At 34.8% G+C, this 7,613-nt stretch overlaps 1 protein-coding gene across 4 annotated transcripts in view; it reads right to left on the bottom strand.

The window, feature by feature from the left end:
• LOC107664198 (pleckstrin homology domain-containing family G member 5-like) overlaps positions 1–7,613 on the bottom strand; it is a 79,445-nt gene that overhangs the window by 11,180 nt on the left and 60,652 nt on the right. The gene's annotated exons all lie outside the window — the stretch shown is intronic.

Raw genomic sequence — 7,613 nt, 5'->3', positions numbered from 1 at the left:
GGGGCGGGGGAGAGAGATAAACAAGAGATTTAGAAAAAGATTGAGAGAGACAGGTGGGGTGGAAGTAAATAAAGTAAATGTACCAGCGTTCTTCTAAAGATAACAAACCACAACTACAAAACAAAATAAATTGGAAATAAGGGTTGGCACACATTTGTAATCACAATATTTTTTTAAGTTAAAACCTGACCTAGAAATAGTGCAGAATAGTAAACATTTCTAATTTCACATCATACAATCTCTTTTCTGTTTGAGTTTTTTTTTTTTTTTTTAAGTTTTAGGTTTAAATACAGAGTTCTGGCATGAAACTCTAGATGGCACAGTCCTATAGGTCTAACTCAATCTGACCTAATAACATCATTATAACATGGCACAGCTGATTGGTTCTCTCCTGTATCGGTAGCCAATGAGCTCGCTGCTCATCATTCAAATATATGATTGGTGCTTGCCGTAGCAGTTGCAGCTTGCTTCAGAAACCCTCCATCTTCCCCAGCTCCACCTGTATAGATCTGCTACGAGGTGATTCATGTACGCTATATGGGGGTTATTTCATGTATATTTGCAGCAGCAATATTTCTTACATGCTCACAGCAGCATTTTGTGGACGTATTGGCAGTAGCAAGTCTCGGTACTTGCTCTGCCGCAGCAGCAGCAGCGTAGCAGATCTATTCCGCCAAGACCAAATACATTAACATTGTCATGTACATTACCATGCCAAACCCTCTGAGAGTTGTCATGACAGAATTATATTTAAATATAAAAAATTTAAAATTATATATGAATAACAAACTATTAACTGAACTAATTACCTAAACATAGAAAACTGTATATTTTCTGATTAGATTTTTCAACTACTTCAGCTTTATCATATAAATACATTAATATATTTATTTAAATAAATGTATAACCAAATAAATACATAAATATGTATGTTTATTTTCTGTTTAGATATTTCCTGTTAAAAACGTTTTTTTCCACTTTTTAAGCTCTAATTACAATATAAATATAAATATGAATAAATGATCTATTTATATACACACATATACAGACAGGAAAATACTGAATAATTGAAAAAAATAATAATTTAACTAGAATTAGTTGACTGTAGTGAGTTTTTTCTTTGCTCTTAAATCAGACTTCATCACAAATTATTCATGAATATTACCATTTTATCATTTAAAATAACATATCGCCCAACCCTAGCTTGAAAAATTAGGGCTCCCGCAAAGAGATGACATTAACAGAAACAGTAATGCATTATGATTCATACCGATTTTTCCAAACAATAAGATCCTGCTAAATGTTACAATTTCCCCTTTACATCATACCAAAGTCAAGAAGGTCAGCAACCCTGCTCAGAAAGATCAAGATAGCTATTGTTTCATAAGCAATTGTTCTGCTAGAGAGCATTGCAACATCTTTCTACTTAGACACACTCCCTCTTACGAGCTGCAGTGAGTTAAAAAAAAACAAACGGCTGTATAGTATCTAAGGAAGTAGTAATCTTGCTGAGCGGGAGGCAGAGGGGCTTGTTGACCCTTCGCCAGGGTGCAGGGAATTCCATTGCCCTGAGTGCCGTTACCCACTAACAACTCCTGCAAATTCAAGAGACGGCTACGACATTTTTGCGGAATGCACAAAAAACAGGAAAGGTCTGAAGACAAAACAATGGAATTCCCTAAACAAACACGAGTGAAGTATTTGATTTGAACACTTCAGAGACTTGTGCAGGTGTTTCATACAATTAAATGCATTTCTAATAAAGTATATATTACTATATGTTAAGACTTTTCTAAATGTTTTTGAAAGAAGTCTCATATGCTTACCAGTGCTGCATATATTTGGTCAGAAATACAGTAAAACAGGAATGTTGTGAAAAATGATTACTATTTAAAATAACTGCTTTCTATATTAATATATTTTAAAATGTAATTTATTTCTGTGGTGTTAAGCTAAAATTTCAGCATCATTACTCTAGTCCTCGGCGTCACATGATCCTTCAGAAATCATTCTGATATGCTGGTTAACTACTTAAAAAACAATCATTATTTATGTGGAAAAGGTTGTGCTGTTTAATATTTGTGAAAAAACTGAAACACTTTTTTCAGGATTCTTTGATGGATAAAGTCCAAAGATCGCCATTTATTTGAAATAGAAATATTTAACATTATAAATGTCTTCACTGTCACTTTTGATCAACTTAATGTGGAAAAAACTTATTAAATCTTATCAATATAATTTTAATAAAACTTGCTATTGCTTAATTGAATTATGGCTAACATGTTTACATGATATACATCAAAAATATGGCTTAAGTTACCTTTCAAACCATTGCTGAGCTTCATAAACATCTAAATTTACTACCAAGCCATGTACTGTAACACCCTCCAAAGCATCTATATGGGCTATTTATAATTCTATAAGATTCCTTTAAAATCTTTTCTCTGTTGGCAGGGCAAATAATGAACATCCCTGCAATGGAGGAAATAAAAGAATGGCGGATTGGCCACTATGCCCCCCTTGCTAAATTTAGAACAGAGGCAGAGAGACAGGCAGATGATGAGCTTTGATGAGGGGATTTTTGCGGAATCTGGGGTGAAAGGATGAGGACACAGATGTCAGGAAATGTCCCTACTTTGAGGAGGATGGACAGTGGACATATGACTGCTGGTTATAACCACACTACCAGCACTAGACAAGACAGAAATGGACTATGGGCACAACATTAGAAGTTACTGTCCATTTTTACGACTGTTTTATGATTTTATCATGGGTTTTTATTATATTACGCACAACCAACAAAGAAAGTACTGTATAAACATCAATGAGTAACACAAATGCCACATCAAAAGGAATCCTTCTGTTGAAAGCCACACATCTATAATTTACATGGATCGGTAAATCAATATTTAGCTTTCTTCCACCACTTAATTCCACTTACAAACAACACTCTTGATAAACTTTACAGAGCACCAGTAAAGCAAATAATTTATCCAAAATCTAAAAAAGCAATTTGTTCAAACTCATGCAATGACACCCACTTTCTGATCAGCTGTAACCGGCAATTCTCATTCTCTGTGGACAGACTGAATGGCCAACTAATTTATGAAGCGGAACAGGGTTCCTAGAGCGTCTGATCTACTCACCATGGAAGCGAGCGGCATGTCAAATGAGAGGTAGACCATGGTAATCTCTCAGCCGAGTTCACAGAGCCTGACCCATGCTAGAGCCAGCTGCTACGATCACTCAAAACCTCCTCTCTTCAAACGCTCACAAAAACACCAACAGATAGACAAGTTCTGTAGACCCTGCAACTCCTGGATGGGTGTTAAGAGAGTTCTTGAAATAATACAAAAATAATAAATGACTATTTGTAACTCAGCGCCCCTTAAGTTCCTTCTAAAAATATGAGGTGCATCAGGGCTCCCTACGAGGTCCTTTCTAGTTTCCCAATGGTTCTCAACCTGCAATGAGAGGTAAAGCTGTCCAACTGAGCCTCTCTGCCTGCATTACTGAATAGGACAGCCCAAACGTCATGGCAACTAGGAGGATCCTGTCCCATTGTGCGGGACAGGAAAAAGAGGTGTGGCTGCTTAAAGACAGAGGGTCACATGTAAAGAGGGAGGGGAGAAGAAGATAGCTTGCAGGGTACCAGGAACACATCCTGGTGCCTCAAAACAGCCAACCTTTGGTTTGGAAACATATTTTTCATTTCAAAGTTTTCTAAAAATAATTTACTTTGGTCCTTGTGTGCAGAAAAAAAAAACAATTACACATTTAAGAAAAGTACATTTAAGACTATTACAATCAGCTTAAAATCATATTTTACATTACAAAACTGTTACTGCGAGTATATTCATTTAATCCATTTAATGATTTAGTCTATCATCATAAGAGAGAGGTTCTGATGATCCTCTGGATTTACGATAAAACGAAAGTGACAGCAGCATGGCATTCCTCTGCCTTGAATGATTTCTAAGCATCCCATTCTTCCTTACTGTAACAGGGAAATGATCTCTACAATATGAAACTTTGGGGAATCCCAGACTATAGTATGTGCTGCAACAAGTCTTGAATTTCTGCATCATTATTATGTATCCAAACAAGCCATGGCCTACCTAATGACGTGTAAGCTCTACTTTTACATGAAATAAACAAGTTCATCATCTTTAATGAAATGAGTGGATGATACTCCTTAATTGAGCTGCTTAAAAAATGAATCCCAGCCCTGGACTTACAGGTTTAGCACATTAATAACTCATTAGAGGGCATGTATGCATAACATGTATACTGAAATTATACATAATAATAAATGTAATATATAATAACTCTATAATGATAATACATATAATGTTCTACAAATCCTTAGAGTCAACATAAACTGCTCACAATCCATTTACTTTAGTAATGTCTAGAGTGATATTCAGAGAGACAAAATGTAGGGCGGGACTGGTCTTTAATGAATCGAAGACCAGAAAAAGGCAATAAATTCATTTTATTATAATGCTGACTAAAGAAATCTTCAATATTTGAATTACACACTTTGTTCCTTATGATTTTAGGGAATATTTAAAAAAAGGAAAAGACTTAAACTACAAATTAATTTCTTAAAAATGTCAACTACATAAAAAAATAAAAACTACATATAAATATATATACACATACATATACGGTATATATATATACACACGTACATATACATATACGGTATATATATACACATACATATACGGTATATATATATATATATATATATATATCATTAAAAAATTTAATTAAATCATATTTACTTCCCTCAATGGATGCACAGAAATAAAATAATATGTATGTGTATGTGTATGTGTATGTATATGTATATGTATGTGTATGTATGTGTATGTATGTATACGTATATGTATATGTATATATATACACATACATATACTGTATATATATATATATATATATATATATATCATTAAAAAATTTAATTAAATCATATTTACTTCCCTCAATGGATGCACAGAAATAAAATAAAATAAAATATAAAATAAAATAAAATTCCCTCAGTGGATGCACAGATGTTTACCCTCTAAGTGCTATGAATGAACTTTAATAACTCCTAAATCATGTTCAATGTTTAGCAGTCAGCTGAGGAGTTTACCACTGGTTGAGTTTACCAGCACTCAAATCAATTCCTCTTCAACCTAGTTAAAATATTACTGCTTACCACAACATATTCCTAAACTTTCCTGTCTGAGACCCTGATTCCTGTCAACAACAGACTGACCACTGGGAACTGATGCATGTAGCTGCCTTTTTACTTAAACCTTCTCTAGACAACAAAGTTCAGCTGAAGAACATAAACCAGTGTGAAGATAAGAACAGCTGCGGCGAAGATAAGACCAGCTTTTGATCAAGCTTTGAATAATGATGAAACAAACAAAGGGAAGTGGAAGAACAGTTTAAGTGACCAACACTTACGCCACAAAAACATGTTAGACAAACACCATTCTGCCAGGTCACATTTCATCTAACTTTACCTTGAGTGTCAACACAGGACTAGTCTCAGGGCCAACAACACCCACAATGTCACCCATTTCAATTAGTCAAAGCAGAGACAGAACAAAGAGCCATTGAAGCTTAAGGACAGACAATTAATCAGTGATCAAAACCACGATACGACCTTATCGTCTGACGAGATAACCGTGTCTAGCACAGGGGCCTAAACTTGTGTCATCAGTTAGCGGAATGATGCTAACGGCTTTCCATTACTTACATTCAGCTTCCATTACACAGATATGTAGCATCTTCCCACTCAATACAAACATTTGCTCAATGAGAAATACAGTGGTGTGCAATCAAAATGATGCTACAGAGAAGTTTAATAATTGACGAAGAATTCATTAAAACATGAATGCTCAGAAAGCGAGAGAGCAAAAAACTCATAAATGGTGCAGCATTGCTTTACCTGGCACTTTGTTGGCGATGGACTTTTGAGAGACGCTTCACCAGACAGACTTTCAGGATTCATGTGGAGGAGATCCCAACTGTGCCATGAGGACAGACGCCCAAAACGTACCATGATCCAGCCTGGATGACCTCTTCTCAAACACTAAAGTGCACGTCCTACTCTAAACTTCAGCAGTCAACATCCAGAGAAGAGGCAAAAATGAAGAGACAAGCTAGAAATTCCCCACATGTGCTCAAGGTCTGGAGGACAGCGAGTAGTTTTTAAGCTTTTGCTTTGTGACTTCATCAGTCTTCTCCTCCCATCTCCTCCAAAGTCAGATTCCACATCACAGCACACAACAATCACACACTAGATGCTGACCCCTGACCCCCAGCAGACACTCACAAGATCACTTCCTTACAGTACGGAAGTATTAGGTAAGTAGGTGAGCGAATATAGGTCATGTTTCACAACGTAAAGAAATTACATTTGATTGTCAGCACATTTTCATCACAATTAAGCATTTTCTAATGACTATAACTAAAAATATTGCACTTATTTCTGTAATTAAATAAAGATTTCAATTGTGAAGTACTGCAATCATTGTAGTATTTGTTTGTTGCACAATTGTATGATTGATAAATAAAAACACCTTGAATATTTGATTTGAGTGGGTTATGTTGTAGGGTGTGTACTGTACACGAGTGAATGCTAGGATTTGATCAGCAGAGACGAATGAACACTCTTCACACACCAGCTCGTTTTACTTCCCCCGTCATGAAGTCATTTACTGCGTAGCTGCGCTATAAACTAACACTGAGATGTGGATGGGTTGATGTTTAAGAGAGATGCTGTGCTTTTTGATTAATGTGATGAAGGCTGTTTATCATAAAATACTCAGAAGTGTGTGTACTGTATGATGTTTGGATATAGGGCTGCAATAACTAATCGATAAAACTGATAATCAGCTGTAATAATGATCAGCAACCAATTTCATTATCGATTAGTTGAGTACTTGAACTGTGCATGAGGAATGTCCATCAGCGATAGCACTTAAAAGGATTTAATATGTAAGTACAGTAATTACATTCTGAATGTCGCAGTTACTTATCACTATCGCTGTTAATCATCAATACATCAGTGATGCTGTCATTGATGGCAACTAACAGTAAAAAGTTTGAATTTATATATTAATTTTTAGATGAATTTGAAATGTATATATGAATATTTTGATTATATATTTAAATTAATATCTATATGTATGTTTGATTAGAGTTAATAATTTATTATGCCGATTTAATGCATTACTTTATTTAAATGAAAAACTAAAGTTGGAATATATATATATATATATATATATGGTTCATGCATTTACACATAATGGTAGTATTTGCTGATCATGCAACCTTTATGCCAATTTAAAAACAGCTAAAAGGAAAAATGTCTAGACATTATGATGAGCATTTTGAGGGAAAACTAGATAAATTGTCATAAAATAGTTCTAAAATTGGCTTCTTTTTGCAAAAAATATTTTCCTTTATGTAACTGATTAACACCAAATCATTTTTGCAAGAAAAGGGTGGTTTTGCCGCCATGGGTATAAACAGAGTTGGGGTAACGCATTACAAGTAACGCGAGTTACGTAATCAGATTACTTTTTTCAAGTAACTAGTAAAGTAAC

The sequence above is a fragment of the Sinocyclocheilus anshuiensis genome, unplaced genomic scaffold, assembly GCF_001515605.1.
Source record: "Sinocyclocheilus anshuiensis isolate Anshui unplaced genomic scaffold, SAMN03320099.WGS_v1.1 scaffold67, whole genome shotgun sequence".
Taxonomy (NCBI): Eukaryota; Metazoa; Chordata; class Actinopteri; order Cypriniformes; family Cyprinidae; genus Sinocyclocheilus; species Sinocyclocheilus anshuiensis.
This window is presented reverse-complemented; position numbering and strand designations above follow the sequence as displayed.